Raw genomic sequence first — 24699 nt, 5'->3', positions numbered from 1 at the left:
CTTGGCCATCTTACCTGATTGTAAATGCCTAATATATCCTAAATGTTCAGGTGATAGATGGGACGAGGGCATACTATGGAGGGACCTTATGTGCTGAATAATCTTGCTGAAGTAGTGGAATGGATCTTGGGCTACTCTGAGCCACCTTTAGACAACAGTTTGCAAATAAAAATAAATAAAAGCAACCCTGGGTGGGAAGAGCAGCTGTACTAGATCAGGCCATTTAGCTCAGCCTCCCAGCATTACCAACAGTGGCCAAACCTACATATATTTCAAGAAATGGTAGCAGTGCAGACTGCTAACAACAGGGGACTCCCTTCCAGCTTATGAAAATTGAGAGCAACAGGGAACAGGCTAAACATTAAAATGTCCTGAGTGTCCTGTCTAACAGCTGAAAATCTACACTCTTATTAACAATTTTAAAATCTGCGGTAATTCTCACAAAGCTTGCTTCTTCAATGCATTGAGTTCCTTCGAACTGCCGCAAAGTCAATGGAAGCCATGCAACTGAAACTCAACTCAAAACCATCTTTCAACAACAACTGGTCTAAGCCTGAACAGATTTAATATATTTAAATAAATTTTAATTTTACAGGTTGCTGAAAATGCAATAAACCATGAAGCAGTGCCAGTTACTTCCAGGGAATGAAGGGTAGAAATTCTAATACAAATGACAACTATGATGGCTCTATATGAGCCCCAGCTGTTGCCCCACACAAAGTGAAGCAATTGTGTCACACACTAGATAGAACAGAAAACCACCTGTATAGTAAATCTTGATCTATTAACATGGCAAGTTATTTACTCTTTCCACCAATGTGGGGAGATTTGGCTACAATGACCTTCAACACATGAGGCTATACTCATGAAGCTGGGGAGTAACAGCAGGAGAGAGGGCATGCCCTCAACTCCTGCCTGTGGCTTCCAGCGGCATCTGGTGGGCCACTGTGCGAAACAGGATGCTGGACTAGATGGGCTTCCTTGGGCCTGATCCAGCAGGCCTATTCTTATGTTTTTACGAGCAGCTGAAACCAAGCTAAGGGAGCCAGCTCGGGTTCAGCTGCTCATGTGCAGCAACAGGAACTCTGTGGCTCCCAGCGGCAAGCCCCCTAATTTCCCCCCCACCACCACCATTAAGCTCCGCTAACCCTGGTTTTTTGGTAGTGTGTCGCTGTGGTGACTCACAAGTAGACCTCCAACCGGATGGCTAGAACAAGCCTCCTGGCATGGGGTGGGGGGCTCCCCAGAATGCCCTGTGCACACAGAGCATGCTGGGACTTCTGGGGGCCAGGAGGCCCCGACCCCTGCCGCCCCAACCAACTCTGTGATGGAGCTCATAATCGTGTGGGCAGCCGATCTGGCCACCCAGGGCGGGCTGCCTGCTCGTGTGTGGGGAGAGCAGGCTTGGCCTGTTCTGGTGCTTCATACTGTTTATGCGAAGCACCTCAATATCTGTATTCACATTTTATGTTCAACCATCATACAATTGTACAGTGTGCACAGGTACAGATTCACACGTTATGCTGAACACACAGGTACAGAAACACTTCTCCTCCCTGCAAGCCAATATTCCTGCTTGGCTAGGACCCTCGGGCATAGGGACAATGGAGCAGGATGGCGGGGATGTCACTGGGCTGTGCCAAGGCATCCCTCAACTCTGCGCTCCATTACCCTCCCCCCGCTGCACTTCCCACCATCCTCTGCTGAGGCCATACGCACTACAACAGGTGCTGTCATATGCCAGCCACACCCCTGTCCCATGTGTCATCACCCTCACCCACTCCAGCCAGCAAAACACTTTCTCCTCCAGTCAGATGATTCCTTTGTCTCTCTGGCTTGGGAGCACACTCTGTGGCCTCAGCGGCTTGTCCTGCTGAGAACCCTGCTATGCCTCTGCTGGGAGCCATGGTTTGATTGAGCCTGTAGTGAAGCTCTAGCTCCAAACTGGACAGCAAGGAACTGAAGGGACTGAGCACAGGTGAAAAAGTACAGTAGTGCCAGTGCTTGAGGAATGGCGCAAGGACCCCTTAAGGAACTGAACCTTTCCAAGGAAAGGGGTGAGTCCAATTCACCCTCCGTAAGCATCAGCTTTAAGACCCAGCAGTCTGCTGCTAGACCCTGCTGGAGCAACATTCTCCGGTGTTGCTTGGCCCAGCTCTTGTTGTTCCACTTGGCTCTGGCTCTTGGAACTATCCAAGATCTGGTGCACTTGTGGAGACCCTGCTGAGCCTGGAATAGGATATGGTGTCCTTTCACTTGAGATCTCTCTCAGGCCCTCAGATCAGCTGGGAGCCAGGGCTTGGCAGTCAAGCCCCAACTCTGAGTTGAGCAATAGGAGTGAGAGAACAGGTGGAAGGGCACAGCAATGAATCTCCACCCCCCACTCACTTCCATTATTTTTATGAGTCCCCACTTGTTCTGAATATTTTTAATATTTTTAATGTGGATAGTTGTTTTCAAACCAAAACTACACTTACTGCTAGCATATGCTGAGGTCATTCACACAATCAAAAACTAACTGTGTTCTACCCAGGTTTGGCAGCTGTATGTGCTCTCAGTTTCTGGTTATGTGGGAGCAAGGTAAGAGGAAAACCTGGGTAGAAGTAATTGAGCCGGGTCTCACAACCAGTGAGACCCAGTTTAGCAGGGTGAGTGGGGAGAGCGGGCTAAGCCCGCTCTCCCCGCACACAAGCAGGGAGGGAGCCCTGGGTGGCCGGATCGGCCACCCACACGATTGCCAGCTCCGTGACGGAGCCGGTGGGGGTTGGGGAGTTCAAGGGCCGTGCGGCCCCCAGAAGCTCCAGTATGCCCTGTGCGAGCACACAAGGCATACAGGGGAGACCCCCGGAGCTGGGAGGCGGCTTTTCCCCTCCCATCAGGGAGTCTCCTCGTGAGTAGCCATGGTGCGGAGTCGCACCAGGGCTACTCACAATCAGAAAGGAGAGGGCTAAAAAAGCGGCCTAGCCGCTTGTAAGCCACCGAGCTCGCCTGCAAGCCCGGTGGTTTACACGATCAGCCAAAATCAGGCTAGGCTCTCCTAGCCCGATTTTTGCTGATCATGAGAATAGCCCCATTGTGTGGAAGCAAGGAAGGAGGAAAAGCTACCAAGGTTTTGCTCCTACCTTGTTTCCACAAAATCACTTCTACCCAGGTTTTCCTCTTACCTTGCTTCCACATAACCAGAAACTGAGAGCACACACAGCTGCCAATCCCAGGTTGAACATAGTTCTTGATTGTGTGAATGACCTCACTATCTTTGAACAATGATCTTGAAAATCTAGCCTAAATGCACATAGGCACTTTACAGTTCCATTTCCATTGCAGTGAACTACCTCCTTTTACAGGAACAGCCGCAATTACTTTCTAATTAACAAACTGCATTTCCAAATGGCAATTGATCAATTCATTGTACACATTGATGCTTTCCAACACTAAACTGCTAAATAAATGATAAATAGCAACAGTAATAATAACCCTTATCATTTTGCACTCTGGATAACTGCCAAACTAGCCCCAAATGGATAGATGGGTTGGAAAAGTCAGGCATGGTGATGATCAAATCACTTTTTCACATGTTGCATCCTGTTCTTTCACAACACAGAAAGTAGCCCTATTGGGAGGGCTGTGTGAATGCTACGATTCTACACAAATGCAGAACTGGGGAAGCAGAAAACTCAGCTTTCCTTTTTAAAAAGGGGTTTCTAACCTATATGGGTAGAAAGGTTGCTGGAAAGTAGGAGGCGTGGTGAAAACTCAGAAGCCAGAGGGCTTCTAAGAAGAATTTCCATGATCAAAGAACAAGACTTCAGTTACTCGATACGAGGGTTGGGTCTGAGTGTATCCATGTTTTTCCCAGAGCAAGCCCCCTTCCCAAGGAAGAGACTGTAAGCTACAGGTAAGTGGATTGTGGGTAATGCAGACAAATATTTATTCTTTTCACTTTCAAAGAGAGTATCTCCCCCCACTTCCCCCAAGCCCTTGTCTAGTTTCTTAGTACACTCGCTGTTCAGGTACATCAGTAAGTTCAGGTTAGATGATAATATCTTCACAACTTGAAAAGTAGTCCTGCCTAGCATGTTCAGACAGAAACACCCAGCAGAAGGCAGTCACACCTCCTGCTGGTAGGGTGAAAAAGCCTGCTCCTATGGAACACCAGGCACTGGCTGGCTGAGGCAGCTCTGCCTCGAGGTAACAAGTTGTTCTAGTAAGAACCAATCTGCCTACTTTCCTTTCACTATCCCTTCAACTGGACTAGAGATTTGATTCAAATTGGTTAGGCGGTTCGCAAGTTAGCCTACTTCCGCCTCAAACATTCATGTGTATGCATCTTGAATTGGGGGGGGGGGATGACATCATCACAAACTATGTGCTTGAGGTGTCTCTACATGTCCCTATAACTGTACCAACTTGCACCTCAGATGCACACATGTCCACAATCTTGAATCAGGGTTGATGACATTATTAGAAACTACACCCTTGAAATGTTCCTATGAGCCTACACTTGTAGCAAATTTGCTTCAGATCAGTTAAGCAGCCCACAAGTCAGCCTCAAACATCCACGCATCCACCATCTTGAATTGGGGTGAATGATTGTAGCAGATTAAAGCCTTTGTATCAGAGTAAGCTCACATGAGGGAAAGAAATGCTGAATCATCCCTGCTGAGCTGCCTGGCTAGGCTTCTCCTAAAACTATTCTGTATTATTGGTAGGTTCAAAATGCTGCCGCCGCCACCTCTTTTGTCTACAGAAACTCTCTGGGCTTGGGGTGGAATAACCCAGAAGAAAAACTCTCTTAATTTGGCTCTTGGACAAGTACAAAAATCTTCCACATGCAAGCTTACACATGGTGAGGAAACTGATAGCTGCTGAATGTTTGAGGACATGTTTGCCCCAGAGGCTTGTAAAAAGAAAAGAACTAAAAAAAAAAATAGTTTTATTCAATTAGTACAGACTCCTTCCATCTGAGGTTTTCTCAGCTGTTATATACAGTTAAGAATACTTAGTAGGATTACAAAAATAGTTTGTCTTAATGCATGCTTAAATGTTTATAGTCTTTTGCAACACCTTAGGTACGATGGGCGCAGGCTAGTGTTTCTTTTTTTTAATTACATTGCAAGTAAACTATAATAGAACAGTATCCAGAATATGCAGAGCACACCCTAAAGAAATATAACTTCCCTAACACAAAGTGTGACTAAAACTTTTCCCTATGCTAAACTTCCCAACGCCATAAACCCTGGCTCCTTGCCTTGCACTCACCAAACTCCTGATGAGAATTCAAGCTTCCTGCCCTCCTGTATTTCAAGGATCTGTAGAGTTATTCTCCTGCAGCCAACCTCCATGGCCACATGTCCTCCTGTGCACCTCCAGCTTAGCTTCTTCTCACAAAGAACTCCCTTCTACCTGTCCACAGCTCTCTAGGTCCCACCCACCTGGCGTGCTGATTGGCTGAGCCCTGGAGTTCACCAGCCTGTCAGTTAAGACAGGGTTCACTTCCGGTTAACTCTTTAGGGGGAGGGGAGACTGGTCACTACAATGACATCATTACGAACTGTACCACTGAGATGTCCCTACATGTCACTCACTACAACTGCACCAAATTTGGTTCAAATTGGTTAGATGGTCCACAAGTTAGCCCACTTGCTCTTCAAAAGTTTAAATGTCCACCATCCTGAATCATGCTGGATGACATCATCACAAGCTACGTCACTGAGGTGTCCTGTAGCAAATTTGGTTCAAAATGGTAAGGTGGTTCACAGGTTAGCCCTCTTGCACCTCAAATGTTTATTCGTCAGCTATCTTGAATCGGGGTGGATGATATCATTACAAACTATGCCGTTTCAAATCAGTTAGACAGTCCACAAGTTAGCCTACTTGTACCTCAAATATTCACACATTTGCCATCTTCAATCAGGGTGGATGACATCATCACAAATTACACCACTGAGTATTTCCTACAGCTGTAGCAAATTTGGTTCAAATCAGTTAGGCAGTTCACAGGTTAGCCCTCTATACCTCAAACATTTATACATCCACCATCTTGAATCGGGGTGGATGACATGGCCACAAGCTATGTCATTGAGGTGTCCCTATATGTCTCCACCAGTGTACCTGATTTGGTTCATATTGGTCCAGGCATTGCAAATAATCCTACTGGAAAGTAGGCTAGGAATCAGCTCAGTCTAGGATAGTGATCACTAGTTTTGGAGCAGGAGACTGTGAGGACCTGAGGTTGGGACTGGGGGATTAGTTTTTAAAATACACAGATATTACTATAAACAATATGTTTGTGAACCTTTGGTTTGTTTTAAACCAATACTTAATTTTGTTTATTTATTTATTTATTATGCAGCCACCACCAGATTAAATCCTAATTTGGGTTTTCTAACACTAACTTTGGTATAGTGCCCGCGTGGTAATGTAAGAGACACAGTTGAAAACAGTTTTAAAGTTCTAAACCAAAGAAAATCACTTTATTCTTGTACAATAGCTTCAGTGGTTTCTTATTCACTACAAAATGTAGGGTCAAACATGTATGTAATGGTTTCTGAGAGAAAGTAACAGCCTTGGAACTGACTAGACTATACCCACCTCTTATATTTCAAACTTGTATTTATACTCAGGTACTTATATAAGATTATGTCAACACATCAATAAAGGCTTTACTTTCCAGCTACTGAAGAGACTGTTTAGAAATAACAAGCTCCTTTAGACCTTCAGCACCTTTACTGGTATACAACCTCTCTGGCTGTATAGCCTGTGTAACCAACCATACACTCCCAGCATTTACATTTGATAGTCAAGCTTGCTCTACAGAGGTCATGCCTGCTGTGTAAAACCTACCCACCAACCTCCCAATTCCACCCTCAGTCCTATCCTAGAGACCCTAACCAGAGATCCTATCTCTCTAGCCCTAACCATCCCTATCTCTGGTTCATCCAAGTCCTATCTGAACCTGTCCGTTAACTCCAACTAGAGTTTCCTCTAACTTTTTTCATCTTTGTGCGGAATGAGTTTCGTTCTGGGTGGGAGGTTCCTAAGTTTAAATTCCTCTTGACTGACAATGATTACTAGCCAATCACCACAGGGCCACAGTAGCAGCCAGTGAGACAGGCCGGGGGGGGGGGGTGAGCAGTGATGAGGACAATACACAATTTTGTTATATCCAGAATAAGGCATAAGAAAGGTCCAAAGTACTTTTATTAAAAGCAGTTCCAACACAACAGCAGTACAAAATGACCTACACTGGAGAGCCTCCCTGCTGCTTCCTATTCCCCCTTTTATCTACTGACTAAGGCTTACACTTTCAAGCCACTTAAAGGCACAGTACAGGTCAAATCTTTAAAGCACAACCTACCATAGATTCTTTTTTAAAAGCCATTCTTCACTGCCTTGGGCACCCGGGAGCCTCTGGGACCCAGTGGTGACTTATCCTGCATTCCGCGGAGAGGCTGCCCCACCCCAAGCACTCACTAGCCTCTGTGCATGTGCAGAATACTGGGGTTTGTTTTTTTTAAAAAGGAATTGAACAGCACCAAGGGGGCAGGAGGAGGGGAGTGGGAGAGAATGCATGTGAGTGTTGTGGCCATGGCTGCAGGAGAAAAGAGAGAGAGTGCATGAGGGGCAGGAGGAGGAGAGCCAGAGAGTGCATTTGCAGTGGCTAGAACTAGAGGCGGCTAGTTCTAGGGAACTAAAGGCAGCTAGAGGAAGGGGAGAGGCAAGCCAGGGCCACCACTGGGATAGATGCAGGCTGCCTGTGGCCCATGGGCCATGCAATGAAGAACTATGGTCTAGTGCAGGGCTGCTCAACTTCGGCCCTCCTGCAGATGTTGGCCTACAGTTCTCATAATCCCAGGCTACTGGCCACTGTGGCTGGGGATTATGGGAGTTGTAGTTCAAAAACAGCTGGGGGGGGCTAAGTTGAGCAGGCCTGGTCTAGTGGCTCTGCTCTCACATCCTGCTGCTGGCCCCCTCTCGCCTTCTGCCCCTCCCAGCAGGCTTCTGAAGCTCTGGGCTCCGCCTCCTCATTCCGAAGCAGCCAAGCAGGCATGGAGACATATGAAGTGATCTTATTCTGAGCCAGACCATTGGTTCATTTAGCCCAGTACTATCTACAATGGCTGACAGCAGCTCACCAGAGCTTCAAGACAGGGAACTTTCCCCCATCCCACCTGGAGATGCCATGAACTGAACCAAGGACCTTCTACATGCAATGCATGTGTTCAGTTTCTGAGGGGCTGTCTCTGCAGTTCTTTTGCAGCCTCAGTGGGACTTTTCACCTGGGAATGGCTCCCTACCCTGAAGCCCAGAGAGACTTACCACTGTAGGGACCCATGAGGCCTGGATTGGATTCCTCTCTCCATCAGAAACCCAACAATGTGAAGTGTGCAGCTTGAAGACTCACACCAGCAGAGCCCTTTGCACCTTGCCATGACCAACAGAATTATACACAGTAAATCCATGCAAATGTGCTTAATTTTATACGTTAGCTTTTCTTGATAGGAATTTAGGTGAGCGGGGAGCATCTGTCAAAAATAAGCAAAGTTTGCATAGCCCTGACTTTTCCATATTAGCAAACAATATAAATTATGCTGGCTCTTCATTGAACAAGGTTACAACAGTTTTGTGGCAGAATCTCACTAATATATCTATAATTTGGTAGTGGACAAATGTTACTTTGGATCACAAATGTTCATATAACATTTTTGAAAGGTTTGTGTGCGAGCAAGAATGTAGGGTATCTGCAATAATTCAGGGTATCTGAGACCTGTATTCAGGTCTTAAAATGTAGTATAAGCATCACAGGCTACTGAGATCTCCTTCCTCCCCCTGCCCTGCCCCGACTCCCAGAAAGGAAGCAACTGACACTGTTCATTTACATTTGTGCAGCAAAGAGAGCTGCATTTTAATGATATGGAATAAAACTAATCTTCTTGTTGCCAATGCCAACCCTAGGTAGACAGGAAAGGATCTCACAATATCAATTGCAGTTTTTCATGCCCTGTAGAGCAAGACATGGAACCTGAAACACCTTCTAAAAGTGCTATTTAAAAACAAAGGCATTTCAATGGACAGAGCAGGTACAGCTCATTCACCTTTGCATATGCCTTTTGCTCTCAGCACATTTCTGCAGCAACGTTTAGGTAACTCCTACAGAATATGTAATGCAATCTTTCATGAAAAATTACAGTGCTGCCTCAGCATATTTTCCTGCAGTTTCTAGGGGCAGCACCTTCGCTTTTTACTTAGGCATCCTTCCAAATATTAAGTATTCCACAAAACCATTCAGCTGTAATACTGATATCCATTAAAGAGTTTGTAGGGAAGAGATTACAATGAGGGAGCTAGAGAAATGTGGTTAATATATGACTCATAACATTCCGGCTTTCAGAGCACTGGGTTGCATCAATAGTGTACTGTACTGTGTAATAGATCTAACCTCAAAAGCAAAACAGGGTTTAGCAGCTACTGCCTAGCCAGCTAATAACAAAGGGCCCGATCAAACCCTCTGCTGAGATCTAAGGGTGCTTCTTGCAGGAGTGCCAGAAACAGATCCCACTGATGCTTATATTAGCCAGAGTGTCTTGCTTAATTTAAGTATGCACTTTCCAAAAGCTGCAAGTGTACGTATGGGTGTTTGGACAGAATGCAAGAAAGTAACACTCCATTTAGGAGGAGGGTAGAGTTGCCAACCCTCCAGCACTGACCTGGGCCGAGGGTCTCTTGGAATCAACATCAATCTCCATAGCGGCAGGCGACTGTTGACAGCAATTCTGGTGATTTTAATGGTCTGATATTGTGAATTGGCGAGGGGGGTAACCCCCCCCCCAATAGCTTCTGTCAGAGTTGGCGCCCGGGGAGGTGTTGGGTCACTAGCCTGAATTCTCCTAACCAAAACCATATTCTACCCCCTTAGGCACCCTATATAATCCTCTGCGTAAACTGTTCCCTAGAAAAGGTGGGACTGGTTGGGGGCACTTGAACGACTGGGAAAATTCGGGATCCTTCCAGCCGGCGACGGATCCCAACTCCACACGCCACCCAATCCCGGCTTCACCGGAGGGCAAAATCCAGCCCCAAACGCGCCCGACCCGCCTCAGCCCGCAAACGCCAGCACGTCGTGGCGCCATTTGCCCCGGGAGAGGCGGCAAGGAAAGGAGTGTGTGCAGCGAAGTGCCCGGGGCGGCGGCGAGTGCCTTACCTCACGCTCAGCTTTTGGTAGTCAGTCTGCTGCTCCCGCCTCGGGCGTTGTTGGGACCGACCAGACAGGGATGGATGGAGGGAAGGACTCTGTGCCCAATCGAGAAAGGAAAGGCGGGCTAAAAACAGCGGGACTGTGCGGAAAACGCGCCTTCCTTGCCTCTAGTTCCCCCCACAGTTCGTCAAACGGTGGATGGAGAGCGCCGTCCTTTGCCTCCGGAGCTGGATTCCTACAGCGCTTCCTCACGCGCGCACATAGGCACTCCTCAGTCACTCCCCCTCTTGCACATAACCCTTCCTTCCCTCCTACACCCCCTCTTTGCTTTTAAACAGCAGATAAGATATATATACTAGTTTTTATATATGTGTGTGTAACTCGGCTATTCACTGGCTGCCCTCACCAACTAAAATGTCTTCTCACGCTTGCTGCAACAGCCGTTCTTGTGTTCTACCACTGCCAGAATGCAAAAGGTGGCTTTTTAGATTGCGTTTTTGGACTTGCGAAGGAAAAGCGTGAGAGAGAGCGGGAGAGCGCCCAGTGGGACACAGCCAGCATATTTTCGAGATGAGGCATTCTATAAGGAAAAATAACGAGGAGTTTCTCACAGCTGAGCGAGACACTAGATAGAACACATCTTCCCCTCCCTAACAGGACGCTGAAGAAGACAGCCTATTTCCACTTTGGGAGCCCTGCCCTTCGCTGAGCGGTTGTTGAAATCTGACTTGGACTTCATGTCTCATAATCTGTGCCTTCCCCACAAAGTCCGATTGTGAGGCACGATTTTCGTGTGATGTTAGCCTATTACTGCTGACACCAAGAGCCCACCAAGTCCTTTTTGGTTATGAATGGATAGGGCTGTCGTCATGGTAAACGCCCTCCCCTAATAGCAAAGTTAAATACTGGACTCCTTGGGTGTCAGTAAAAAAAATTGGGGGGCGGGGAGGAAAAAAACACACTAGTGAAAGAGGGCAAGAGTTCAGCAACAACAAGCCTGCTAATTGCACAAAAGATCAAGCTGGGTGACTTGCAGATACTTCAACAGGCCCAATACGCTCCTTCAACCACATTCTCAGAAAGAAATCTGCCCCCTCCTCCACCCTGCCCGCCTCAAGTCATATAAACAGATCATATTTACATTCCCAAGATCTGCTTACCACATTAATCCATTAAGGAATCTAAGAGTGTCTCATCCACTGCACACTATAGAAATGGCATTGCTTCCTATACTTCAGGTAAAACAGAGCTATACATGCAAATATGGCTCCAGAACAACAAAGTCTGTATCAGATTTATTTCTGTTCCTTTGTTGGTGTTTAACACCACAATTACCATATTTGGTTAACAAATACAGTTCAAGTACTTTGTAATTGCCAATTGAAAGTATGGTTATTCTTGGATTCTCAAAAGTGAACTTAGTGGGTGTTTTTAATGTACAGTATTTTAGAGGAGTGCAGTAGAAACACCATGATGGTTTGCAGTAGAAGCGCCGTGATGGCTAAAAAAAAACACCCCATCTTTTTCTTGCCCTTCAGTTCCTGTCCTCTTAGGCTGAAATCCTGTTCCATTAAAATCAGTGTTACTGTTGACTTTAAAGGGAGAAGGATAATTCTCCCTAGTCTCTTCCTTAGCCTTTCAAATCTTTGTTATGTCTTTTGTGGTGTTGCAGTTATTATGTTCAACTAAATGTGGCATTTCCAGCTAATGTCTAGAAGCTAAATCCAAGGGATGGGTCACAAATTACATTTTTAAGGAACACCAACAAAATGCATCATATGTACTGTACACAAGAACAGGTAATGAACGCAACAAATGTGTTTGCAAACCAGATGTATGAAGTTGCCAAGGAAATGGAACTGAGTATTATCCAGTGGGTTTGTTGACAATGACCTAGTTCAGATGATCATGTACTGTGAGTGAGCCGCAAGAAGCCAAAGGCTCACCACGCTTCCCCTCCTCTCCCTTTCTTCACATGTGAAACTTTTGCTTTCACTTTAAGAACAAATGGCAGCTCCATGTTACATATAAACTCAGGCAACTGCAATTGTTAACCAGAATAAGAATAAACCAGGATCAAACCTTGGTTTTATCATCTGAGCTGGGCCAAAATGAAGCATATGAAGCAGCCCTGATACTTTTGACTATGATTGTTTGTATAATCTAGTTCTCTTTCTGTCTCTTTGGGCGAGCTCTCACAAAAAACAAATTAAGCAGTATGCCTGTTCTGAACTATACCATTTCAGGCTGAAGGCTGGGGTTCACATGATTGAATGCATTCTTCTTCTTCTTTTTAAGTCCTTGCATATAGAAAATTAGATGTCAAGGAGAAAGGTCCTTTTTTCTGACATGCTAGTTTTCTAAATGCAGGGTGGTTGGTTTTTTTGGTATGGAAAAGCATTCAGTCACCTAAGTGCCCAACTGCATTCTGAAGTGATATAGCCCAGAAATAAGTTTACTACCTTGCCTACTGTTTGCAATAACCAGGCCTCTGACACCTCCTTTGTTGTGTTTAGTGACTTCTTCTCAGGATTCCTCATATTTTGCACTGAATGTGCACAAGGGAGAGTGGAGTCATATGCCCACTAATCCTGCCCCCCGCTCTAGCCAACCATCCTTGCTCCCACTGCTTTACACATTCAGCATACCTGTGATGGAGCTTCCATGCATACAGAGTGTATGTTCATAAGCTCTGAATATGCAGTGAGGGACTCTTGAATAGCCAGGGTCTTTGATTGCACTTAAAGAGCTTTATGCACTGGTTATGCCAAATATGCATGGGAATGGGGATAAGCTTGACAGGCGTGAGTGGGCACAATTCCACTCACTGTCAATGCATGTTCAGGGTAACATGTGAAGTAGGAGAGGCAAGAGCCTGATTCAGACATTTATTTATTTAACATATTTTTATACCACCCAAAACTTAAGGCAGTTTACAACAAAATTGTGCTGTGTGCGTGGCGTGTACAGATGTACACTTGTACACATGTTTGTGTGAATGAATGTACCTGTGTTCATTTAAAAAGTGAACCTGGATACAGGCCCTTCAAATGCATGGTACAGATAGGAAATGAACTTCTATACCTGTGCACAGATCTGTACCTGTGTACATTATATACTCATTGCACGAGTGTTGACCATAACATGTGAACGGGTCTGAATCAGGCTCTTGTCTCTCCAACTTCACATGGGAGGCACACACAGCTGGTTTCTTGTTCAGCTACTTGCCCCCTATGTACATTATCTATAGGTGTTATAATTCATTTTCATGGGGCCCCACAAGGAAACATTTTTTGTTTTCTATCTGCATCAGGCAAGTTTGTTGTGGCTAACCACACCCTCTTTCATTAGTCTTCACTGCCACTCAATATTGTAGCCCCATCTTTAACTTAGCTCTAGTGTGAAATTTATATATAAGCTGAGGTACTCTTACCCCTGGACTTCGGGCTGAAGTCCAGAGCCTCCACACACCCTGGGGGCCTCCAAATCCTTTTTAGTCTGTCCCAGGTAGTGTGGTCACATTAAAAATGTGTTTAAAATACTGTTTGTGTGGGTGGGTGGGCCTCCAAAAGCCTTTAGGTCCAGGCTCCAAAATTACCTAGGTGCACCTCTGCATATAAGATAAGCATTCCTGAATATAGTTGAGGAATAAAGATGAAATGAATAATTTGGATTGCTTGCACTTACATATTTGCTTTCATTTACCTATCACATATGTATCCTGCCCTTCCTTCGAAGAACTCAGGCTGGTGTACGTGCAGTTTTAAGTTTTGCCCTTGTAACAACCCTGTGGGGGAAAGATTAAACTGAGACAGTAGGTTACATTCTGCACAGCCACCCAAGAGAAACTTAGGCTCACTGGCTTTGTGACACTCACCAGCATGTGGGCATTCCTACCAATGGCAGGAGAGGTTCCATGCTCAAATGTGCTGTGTCAAAGCCACTGAAACCTACTCCCATCGTTCTCAATGGGAGTAGATTGCAGCTGCTCTGACACAAGATGCACAGAGCCTCCCCCGCCATCAGTAGGAGCATCCACACCAGTGTCACTGAGCCAGCAAGCCCACATTCCTTGTGGGTGTGCAGCTGGATGCATGAAATGTAAGCCAGTCTCTTTCCTATGACCACTCTATATGCTTCACAGCTGAAATGGGGATTTGAACTTACATCTCCTTAATACAAGTGCCAGTCTTGTACTCCATCCACCGGCTGTCGTCGTGTACTCTTTGGCATATTTCTTTCTTTCTTTATTTATTATAAATATCTATATCCCGCTTTTCCTTTTTTTTTTTAAACACCCAAGGCCGCTCACAAGATATAACATTGCAATAAAAAAATACAAAAAACCCCCACACATTTAAAATAAATTCATACAACCTACTAGGGAAAGAGGATCAAAATAAATATAATTTAGAACCTCTGAATTTTCTAAACTTAAACATTTGAATTACCATGCATTTTGAATTTCCAGACTTACGTTCTTTTCTAGTTGCAAAGTTCAAACATGCGTCTTATATTATACAACATGATGGGAATTTGGGGAATAACAGAATACTTACGGAACAAAACTGTTATTGCAAACCAGCTGGCAAAACAGGATTTACAAAAGACTTGGATGACAGTTCTGAGACAGAATGCTAACTATAAGATAAAAGGCTATAAAAGCTTTTCAAATTATATATGGTTGTGGGAAAGTGAAGAGAGAAATGTGGAAGAGTGAGTGAAAAAAGTGGCCTGCTGTTTAGTTCATACATCAGCTATGTGTGTTCAGCCAAAGGTCAGTCATTTTATTTTTCCATTCATTTCACAATATGAATTGAAATATATTAATATATAGTATGTATTGCTACAATAGTAAAGTACATGAGGAAACAGGACATCATAGTGTCCAAGAGTTTAAGTATCACTTTTACTTATCTAAAGCATTTAGTTTTTATGTTGTAGTTTTTCATTCTTAACCACTGCTCCATTGCTGTGTTTCTTAAAAGCCATTAGTCATTTGGTTTATGTGAAAGGAAACATTTTAAATTTGGCCCAGTGCTACTTTTGTCTGCCAGGAAAAATCCAAATACCCAGAGATGTCAAACCCCCATAATGATAATTTAATACAAGTTGTTCTGGTAAGAACAACTTAATCTGTGTACTTTCCTTCCACTACAATCTTAATTGATAATTACCATCTTCACAAGTTAGTCCACTTCAGCCTTAAATGTTCACACGTCTGCCATCTTGAATTGAGGGGATGACATCATCACAAACTATGCCATTGAGGCGGCCCTATGTGTCACTCACTACAACTGTACCAAATTTGGTTCAAATCGGTTAGGTCGTCCACAAGTTGGCCCACTTGTGCCTCAAATTTTCACGCCACCACCATCTTGAATTGGGGTGGATGACATAACAAACTACGTCCTTGAGCCATCCCTACTGTATGTGTCCCTACAGTTGTAGCAAATTTGGTTCAAATTGGTTAGGTGGTTCACAAGTTAGCCCAGCTATACCTCAAACATTCATGTATCTGCCATCTTGAATTGGGGTGGATGACATCATTTCAAACGATGCCGTTGAGGTGTCCCTGTGTGTCAGTCACTACAACTGTACCAAATTTGGTTTAGATTGGTTAGACGACAAATATTTATATACTGCTTTTCAACAAAAAGTTCCAAATAACTAAAAATAAATAACTAGATGGTCTACTAGTTAGCCCACTTGCGCCTCAAAAGTTTATACTTCTGCTATCTTGAATCAGGGTGGATGACATCATCACAAACTATGCCATTGAGGTGTCTCTACGTGTCCCTACAACTGAACCCAATTTGGTTCATAGTGCTCAAGGAACTGCAAAGTTCATAGACACACACATACAGGTGAAACTCGGAAAATTAGAATATTGTGCAAAAGTCCATTAATTTCAGTAATGCAAATTAAAAGGTGAAACTGATATATGAGACAGACGCATTACATGCAAAGCGAGATAAGTCAAGCCTTAATTTGTTATAATTGTGATGATCATGGCGTACAGCTCATGAAAACCCCAAATCCACAATCTCAGAAAATTAGAATATTACATGGAACCAAGAAGACAAGGATTGTAGAATAGAACAATATCAGACCTCTGAAAAGTATAAGCATACATATGTATTCAGTACTTGGTTTGGGCCCCTTTTGCAGCAATTACTGCCTTAATGCGGCGTGGCATGGATGCTATCAGCCTGTGGCACTGATGAGGTGTTATGGAAGACCAGGCTGCTTCATTAGCGGCCTTCAGCAATTCTGCATTGTTTGGTCTCATGTCTCTCATCCTTCTCTTGGCAATGCCCCATAGATTCTCTATGGGGTCAGGTCAGGCGAGTTTGCTGGCCAATCAAGCACAGTACACTGTATACTTTTCAGAGGTCCGATATTGTTCTATTCTACAATCCTTGTCTTCTTGGTTCCATGTAATATTCTAATTTTCTGGGATTGTGGATTTGGGGTTTTCATGAGCAGTACGCCATGATCATCACAATTATAACAAATTAAGGCTTGACTTATCTCACTTTGCATGTAATGCGTCTGTCTCATATATCAGTTTCACCTTTTAATTTGCATTACTGAAATTAATGGACTTTTGCACAATATTCTAATTTTCTGAGTTTCACCTGTACACATGGACGCACAGAGAAAGAATAATAGGTTATCTCATAAGCTCACTTTCCTTAAGGAAAGTAGACTTAAAAACTACTCCTTTACGTTGCTAACTACAAGTTGCACAGTAAGGCATGTAACTGTGTCCTGATGTGATTTTTTTAAGGCCAAAGAAGCTTTGGGAGTGGGGTAACTCAGACCAAAGAAGTGGCAGGAAAAGGAGAAGAGGTGCTTTAAACTTTTCCTTGATACCTGTTTCCTGCTGCTGTTTCTCTATTCAAAATCACTTTCTTACTATTCCCCCACCCAGATTTTGAGATACATATTTATGAAGGCGAACTTGTGAAAACTCTCTGGGGCAAATAATAATAATAAATGGTGCTGGAAAAGCAATTTTGACTGGGAAAATTGGAGTAAGGGAGAGGATCAATATGCCATTTAACCTGTCTGTCAATTCTGCTCTAAATTACCTGCACCTGGAGCTGCTATGATCTTTAAAAATGACACTGGACACTAACATGTGTTACCATGTTTAATTAGCCCAGATAAGCTTCTGCTGAAGTACGTGAAAGTAATAATGCTACCAAATCTTATTATGGTTTGGAATATGAATGTTTCCAGTTTGTAGTGCCTGTTATGTATGTCTACTTGAAAGCCATTTACTTCAGAAGTTCTTCTCTGGCTCAATAGGTAAAACAAGATTCTGCACATCAGGTTCAGTAGATCAGGCAACCCAAGCCAGCTGCTTTGTAAGAACATGCCCAAGTATTTTGTAATTGTAAACCCTTACCCTCAATGAAATACTGATTGTTGTGAACTATGTGCCTAAATCACCTAAACAGTCTTTTGTTTGATGAGTAATTTCTGTCTGAGTCAATTCTCTTGATTGCTTTCCTCAAACATTTCATATTGTTGCTCTCTCCCATCAGATCTAAAACACTCCCTTCGTGCTTGTTTTTGTTTTGGACCAGTTAAAATTCCTAGCAGCTCTCAGCCAAGAGTGGTGCTGGCAACTACCGTTCTCAAAGAGCAATATGACAAAGCACATGAATGTTGTATAATCAACATGCATTCACCAACATTACAAGCCAGGAAATAATTTTTGAAAAACAGATGAGCTTTGCCTGAATACTTGCTGAAAAGCTTGTAAATACTAAGCCAATCTCAAGCTGAACCAAGAAGAGGGTGCTCTTTACTATGAGAAAGTACTAAAATACCAGTGGTTATTAAAATTTATGTATATGAGAAAATTACCTATACAAATTAATGTGTTGTCATGACAGTGTTTTCAACAAGGCCTTGTATAAATTAGTTAATCAATGAGTATTTGTTAATGTCAAAGAGTCTGGGACTTGAACAAGGAACCTCACAACTTACCTGGGACTGTGTGTTTTCAAGTCTTGGAGCCCTCTTCAGGCTAAAGCGAACAAAGATATGCAACACTGGCCCTTCTGATTGAAAATCAGTATGAAACTTCTAGAATTGAAAAGGCTGAAGTTAACTTCTGCCCTTGCATGGTCAACAGAGCAGAATCTCTGCCCATCAAGGTCTAAAGATCATTTACACAACCGCTTGGGCTGGGGTTGGGGAGGGCTGGAGGGAAGGTAGGATCCTAACAACGTTCCCTCCGCCCATGATCCTTTCTCCTTCAGGCACCAGCATTCATGCACCAACATGATTGGCACTGCAGCAAGTGGCACGCTGATCCAGAGGTCGTGGTAAGGCTGCCCAGCCTCCAGATATCTCACAATGTATTGTGCGAGCCGCGTGGTGCATTGTGGAAATTCCTGAGCCTGGGTCACTCCTTCTCCTGGTCTCTATGGCTTTAATGGCTGCTGGCAGCCCAAAAGGAGTTGCTAGCAGCCTGTGAGCCCACACAACCACGCGGTGAGGTAGGAAGCATACCCTCCAACCTCACCTTTAGCTTCGGTACAAAATCTGGGCTACCCGGTGAAGGGATGCCTGAAAAGGGACCAATCCCAGCACTTCTCATAACCAATCCTGTCTGGTTTGGGCTGGTTGTGAGAACAGCCTTCTAGTCTTGCTGCTTCCAGTTTCTATATACCCTCCAAGTTTAGATTTGAGTATGACTGCCCACAGATTCAGCCAGAACCTGATAGCTAAACATTGAGGGGGAATGTCAAGATTGTGGTGACAGTCTGTGGCCTATATGCTCATGACCGTCTTCCTGCAATCTAGGTTGTTGAGTGAATATGTATATTTGGCCCTGCCTTTGGAAGAATTTGCTGTCCTGTGGCTATTTTTGCACTTTTGCACAAACACATTGTTCCTCCACTGGACCTACCCAGGGCCTCCTGCTGGGGATCAGCTGCAGGGATGTGCTCGGAACTGGTGGTTTTGCCAGTTCGAAGGCGGCGAGGGTCTCCCTTTAAGAGCAGGGGAGTGTGCACTTACTCCTCCTGTCACTTTCCCCCACCAACACCCGTGTTTCTTAAAGCCAATCGGGGCAGCAACGTACCTCCCTGCCGCCCATTGCCCTCATCTTCCAGATACAGCTGGAAGTTGCTGACGCGCTTGCATGCACCAGCAGAGACATGCGTGACATGTGCCTGTGCCGTGCATCGGCAACTTCCGGTCATATCCGGAAGATGGGGGCAACGGGGAAGTACGCTGCCGCCCCAATGGGCATTAAGAAAGACAGACGCCGGTGGGGGGGAAGCAGCGGGAGGGGTAAGTGCACCCTCCCCTGCTCTTAAAGGAAGACCCCTGCCACCTTCAAGCCTCCCTGCCGTGGTTTCATGCACATCCCTAATCAGCTGTAATTCCCAGCCAAGCCTCAGGTGAAAGGGGAGGAACTTAGCAGCACCCGTGTCCTCCTGTGTAGGCACATTCTATCAGGGGCTAGCTCTTCACCGGGAGACTCTCCACTGTGTCTGATCCTCATCATGGGCTGACTTATTTTAAAGCTGCTTCGCAAGCTGAACACTCCAGCCTCTCTCGTCCAATACCCACCCCCATAGTCTTTATTAATGCCCTCAACTCATCCCTTTCCCTTCCTTCCCTCTGCTCACTTGCCTCCCATAGGTGAAACTAGGGGGGGCAGCCAGGGCACGTGCCCTAGGTGCCACTGGGGGGGTGCCAATGCCATGCTGGCCCCTCCCCCCATTCTCGGATTTTTTTTAAATTAAAAAAAAAATTACCTGTAGCCCCTTCGGGGGCTTCCTAAGGGCCATGGGGGGGGGTCTGCAAGGGTCTCCCCTCCCCCCGCCGGCCTCTTAGATCACTGCTGCAGCCTTTCTCGGGCTAATTTTCAGGCCTGTTTGGGACTACAAAGATCAGTGCGGTGGCCAGTCTGGAGGTCACCGCACATGCTCAAAAGGCCTCTGTGAGGCCTGGCAAGGCACAGAACCTCGCAGGGACCATTGAGCTGCTGAAAATAAAAATGGCCACCACACATGCTCAAACGGCCTCTGCAAGACCCAAGTCTAGATTTTTACCTGATCTAGGGAGTCAGAAGAATGCAAAGTTGTTGGCAAGGGCAACCTGAGCATTTAAAAAACAGATATAAATGGTACAAAAGTAAGTAGACAAAATATCCCTTAAAAAGAGAATGTTGGTTTAATACCTTGTAAGTTGGCAAAACTGAAGGGTGGTGGGGAGAGGCAAGGAATAAAATGGAAATATTCACTCGCATGCTGTTTAATTCTCTATACCGAGCTCTATCTTTATCTGAATATTTGTCAAGCAATCTGATTATAAGGTTTGTCAGATTTCAGACTTGGAAAGTGCTTGCCTTTAACTTGTGTGGTGCTTTAAAAAACCCCCACTGAATATCACACTGTTTTGCTGCTCTGTGGCTAGTTGCAACTTCCACCTTCTTCCTGATCAGGCTGCTGGATCCAAGCCTATTGTAAGCTGCTGGATAATTTCAGATTGTTTGGGGCCCCTAGGATTTCCCATTGCAACCATCTCCCTTTAAGGCAAAAGCTGTTTGGACAGAAAAAAACCCATCCCTGAATTTCTTGGAGGCAGCAACCTGTAGTGAGGTGTGCTGAGGTGGCAGAGCATTTGCTAAAGAGAGCTTTCACTGCTTAGCTCTATGGAGGCATGCCCAGCACATGGATGTGCTGCGTTTCCTTGAGAAAGCGACTGGCACATATGTGCCTCATGTGTGGTTGTATGTGTGTGTGTGTATGTATGCATGTGTGTGTTGCTTAGAACCTGTTTCTCCTGAAAGTGTCTGAACTTAAAGATGGGTGTGAGATGTTTGGACAGGGGCGCAATTTCAGTGATTGCCCTAGGCGCTATTCTCCCTAGATATGCCTCTGTTCCCTCCCCTTCCCCACTCTGATAACTTCTGCTTATCTCAGCCTCGTCGCTCTGCTGGAGTAATCATCGGGTGCCGTCCAGCCCATCGGGCCAGCTCCTCGAGTCTGGCTGCCCGCTCTTCTGCCAGTCAACCTGGGGACATAGCCTGCCTCACCCAGTCTCCCACCTGACTTCCCTCCCAGCCCCCGCATGCTCCCATTTTCTTGGGGCCCCTTTTGCAGTAAGCAAGGATGGCAGGTGGGCTGGATACACATTAATTTGGGACTTCCCACCTATTCTTTCATTACTCCTTGAAAACCCCTCAAAATGATCTGAAATTTAATCTCTTTTTATTGAGGCTCAGAACATTTTAGAGTCCTTAACTGCACACACACACAACACGTACTGAATGATAAAATCTTGTACCTTATGTAATATTGCCTTAGAAAATAAAATTATCTTTTCGTAACTGAATGCAGCTGCTGACAATCTGGCCAAATCTCTGTATCCACACATTTCCCCACCCTAAAAATAGCCTGTACAGATGACATTTATGTGCTTTTTCATAGCAGAACTGCAGCCTAGAGCTCTTGAATGAGTATTCATGATAATGTATTAGAACTCACAGCTCTGCACTGATAAACATCCTGAGCCATTTTGGAAGGGCAGTATATAAATCAAATAAATAATAAAAAAACAACAACACACAAATATACTGTGATTTAGAACCTCACCTCACAGAGTATAGTTTTCACAAAACTTCCTTGAAGGTTGGTTAGGACCTTGTGACTATAACCTTAAAAGGTATTCACAAGACCACTCTCCAATACTATGCAAAAAAGTAAATTGTCTCAGGGCTGATTCAGATAAATCCTCTTAAAGTGCCAAGGCCCTCATTTGAGGACTTAACTTGGGGACTTAACTACCACAGCTTCACATATTGAGGTAATGAAATTGCCCCGACATGAAAAGAGTGGCACTTAACACACTAGAAAGAACAACCAAGAGTCTTGTGGCTTATGCTTTTGCCACAAGGCATCTTTGAGCAGCCAGAAGACAAGACCCTTTGGGTTTGTTTTTGTTTTTGTTCCTTTGCTGCTACCAAAAAGCAGTCAAAGACCATTTCTCCATTCTAGTACTGCTATGCTATTACTATCACATTATTAGAAAGACATTTGCTATAAGGGCATGCTGGCAGGTGTTTGAGCCTGGACATAATCAAGCTCAGTGAGTATGTGACCCTCACAATCAGCACATTGCCTTGTGTCCCACTTAGGTTGGCCTGCCCTGCAGACAAGTGCGATCATAATGTTGGGGATGGCCAAAAGTGGTGGTGCCACAAGGTATCTTTGCAAAAGGGGATGCACAATAGTGAATGCTGAATATGATGTTATCAGATAAATTGTCTATGGAAGTAAAGTTTTGGAGGAAGAAGAAGAAGAACCATAAGCAGGAGTCCTGAGTCAAGAGCCTGACAAATAGTGAAGTGACTGCTTGGCTGTTTAGACATGGGCACCAAAGTTATATACATTTTGTGACTAGCCTGTTTATTTATTTATTTTATTATTTTATTTTACATATTTCTATACCGCCCAAAACTTACGTCTCTGTATAGTGCCAGTGAGGAGAGAGATGTTCTAGAATCTACAACGTGTGCCAGTGCTCAGCAGGAGGGAGGGTGGCCCTCAGCTCCTGCCTGTGGCCTTCCAGTGGCATCTGGTGGGCCACTGTGTGGAACAAGATGCTGGACTAGATGGGCCTTCTTGGGCCTGATCCAGCAGGGCTGTTCTTATGTTCTTAAGTGCAGCTGTCCCCTTAAAATAAGGAAACTCTTGCACAGGAGGTGAAGGCAGAAGAGAAAGGAACAGAGAGATGGGAGCTAGTATACTTGACTGTGCAGTTTTGTTCAGTAAAGTTATGAGAGAGTTTGGAATAACTAAAAATGTTTGAGCATTTATTTGTGAGCAGCAGGTTTCACCTTTCTGAGGGCAAATGTTTTGGCCTCCTCAACTGATAGGGGCAGCTTTGTAGCCAAGTGCTATTAAAGAAGGCTCCCAGCACCTCTGCTACCGAGTGCCCTGAACAGCTATACTAGACAGTCCTGGCTCAAGACCCATCTTGAAACGTCATGATGTTCAGTGAACTGGAGAACATGGTATCAGGACCTAGTGGATTCAACTACCTGGCATTATTCCTGGGAAGGATTTCTTGTGTTCTCAGGACTACAGGAGATCAGATGGCAGAATATCACCTGCATTTCTTAAAGCTTAAGAATAGCTGTGGAGGAGGATGAATTGGGTTGCAACCATGTTGCTAGAGGATAGAAGCTTAGCCCTTTCCCTATTCACCATTTTCCCTGTTAAAATGGTCCCACTTATGAAGGAAACCTACCAATATGGTACCGGTATGTTTATCCCTGTAGGGCACATAGCAGCTTTTGGGGAATTTAGCTTAGAAAAGCACCATGGGGGAAAAGCTAACCTTATTTTCCAACCAATTTACCTTGTCCCAACTGCTGTTAAAACAAACAAACAAACAAACAAACAAACAACAACCCTCTGGACCTCTTGCCATCTCATTTGGCTTGGTCCTTACTTTGTTTATATCATTCCAGATGTGGTCATGATGAATGCTAGTATAGACAGGTTTTAGAGTTATAGCAGCTAGTCTTACCATGTCACTGCACATTTGTATGCAATTGTGATTTATTTAATGAGTGGTACCATTTAATGCTCACATACAATGGGCTTCACTCAGTGGCATAACTAGGGAAAATGGCGCCCAGGTCAAGCACTGAAATTGCGCCCCCCCCGCCGCCCCCCCACATACATCTGACTGACACACATGTTTCAGAAAACTTTTATTTTAAAAATTTAAAAAATTACAAAAATTACCAATATCATACATGTGGTCAAGCTCCTATCTACCACTTCAGATTTATTTTTTAAAACTATCCAAATTGTGGGGCTATCATTAATTTGTTTGGATAGCTCAGGTTAAAATGCTGGAAAACGACAAATTTCAGTATGCTGGGGCTCATGAAATCCCCAAATATTATGTGGAGTTGTACTTGGAAAAACTAAAAGAAGTGCCTGTCTAATTCTCTGCTATGCATTGTAGCATCACGATTACATAAGTTTTAAAAATAAATGGAGAATTTGACTTTTCCCAGATACTCTGAAAATAATTAAATGATATGCAGAGTAAACTGTGTCACTGCTTGGAATATATTCTAGTATTTCAGAAAGACAGTAAAAATGAGAGAAAGAGCAAGAAACTCCCAGTGGGCCTTAATACTAAGGATTTCACATTGATTCAAAGACAAACTGATCATTAATAGCCATATTATTAAGACATCACATTTAACTCACTTATCACAAGAAGCAAAGTAAGAGCAAATGGATACAATCTTAGCTCATAAACTTCAGCTCAGTATTCACAAGCCCTTATTCTCTGTACATAGTGCCAATCTGAATATGTGTACAGTGACATATTATATTAATTTTTTAAAAAAATTACCTGTAGCCCCTTCGGGGGACATCTTAAAGGCTGTGGGGATTCTGCAAAGTTTCCCCCTCCTCCCACTGGCCTCTAGGGCCTCACAGGCA

The 24699-nt window shown here is 44.4% G+C and overlaps 1 protein-coding gene across 6 annotated transcripts in view; it reads right to left on the bottom strand.

Annotated features, from left to right (window-relative positions):
• Positions 1 to 24699, bottom strand: part of SPATS2L (spermatogenesis associated serine rich 2 like) — a 189627-nt gene that overhangs the window by 124400 nt on the left and 40528 nt on the right. For 2 of the 6 annotated variants that reach the window (XM_053278972.1, XM_053278962.1), the window contains exon 1: positions 10202 to 10686. The exons of 2 other annotated variants lie outside the window; for them this stretch is intronic. The gene's annotated coding sequence lies outside the window, so the exon portion shown is untranslated. Of the gene's footprint in view, positions 1 to 9707; positions 9774 to 10201; positions 10687 to 24699 lie in introns of those variants that run through there. 2 more of the 6 variants (XM_053278979.1, XM_053279019.1) reach the window with 2 other exon arrangements.

This window comes from Hemicordylus capensis, chromosome 1, assembly GCF_027244095.1.
Source record: "Hemicordylus capensis ecotype Gifberg chromosome 1, rHemCap1.1.pri, whole genome shotgun sequence".
NCBI lineage: Eukaryota > Metazoa > Chordata > Lepidosauria > Squamata > Cordylidae > Hemicordylus > Hemicordylus capensis.
This window is presented reverse-complemented; position numbering and strand designations above follow the sequence as displayed.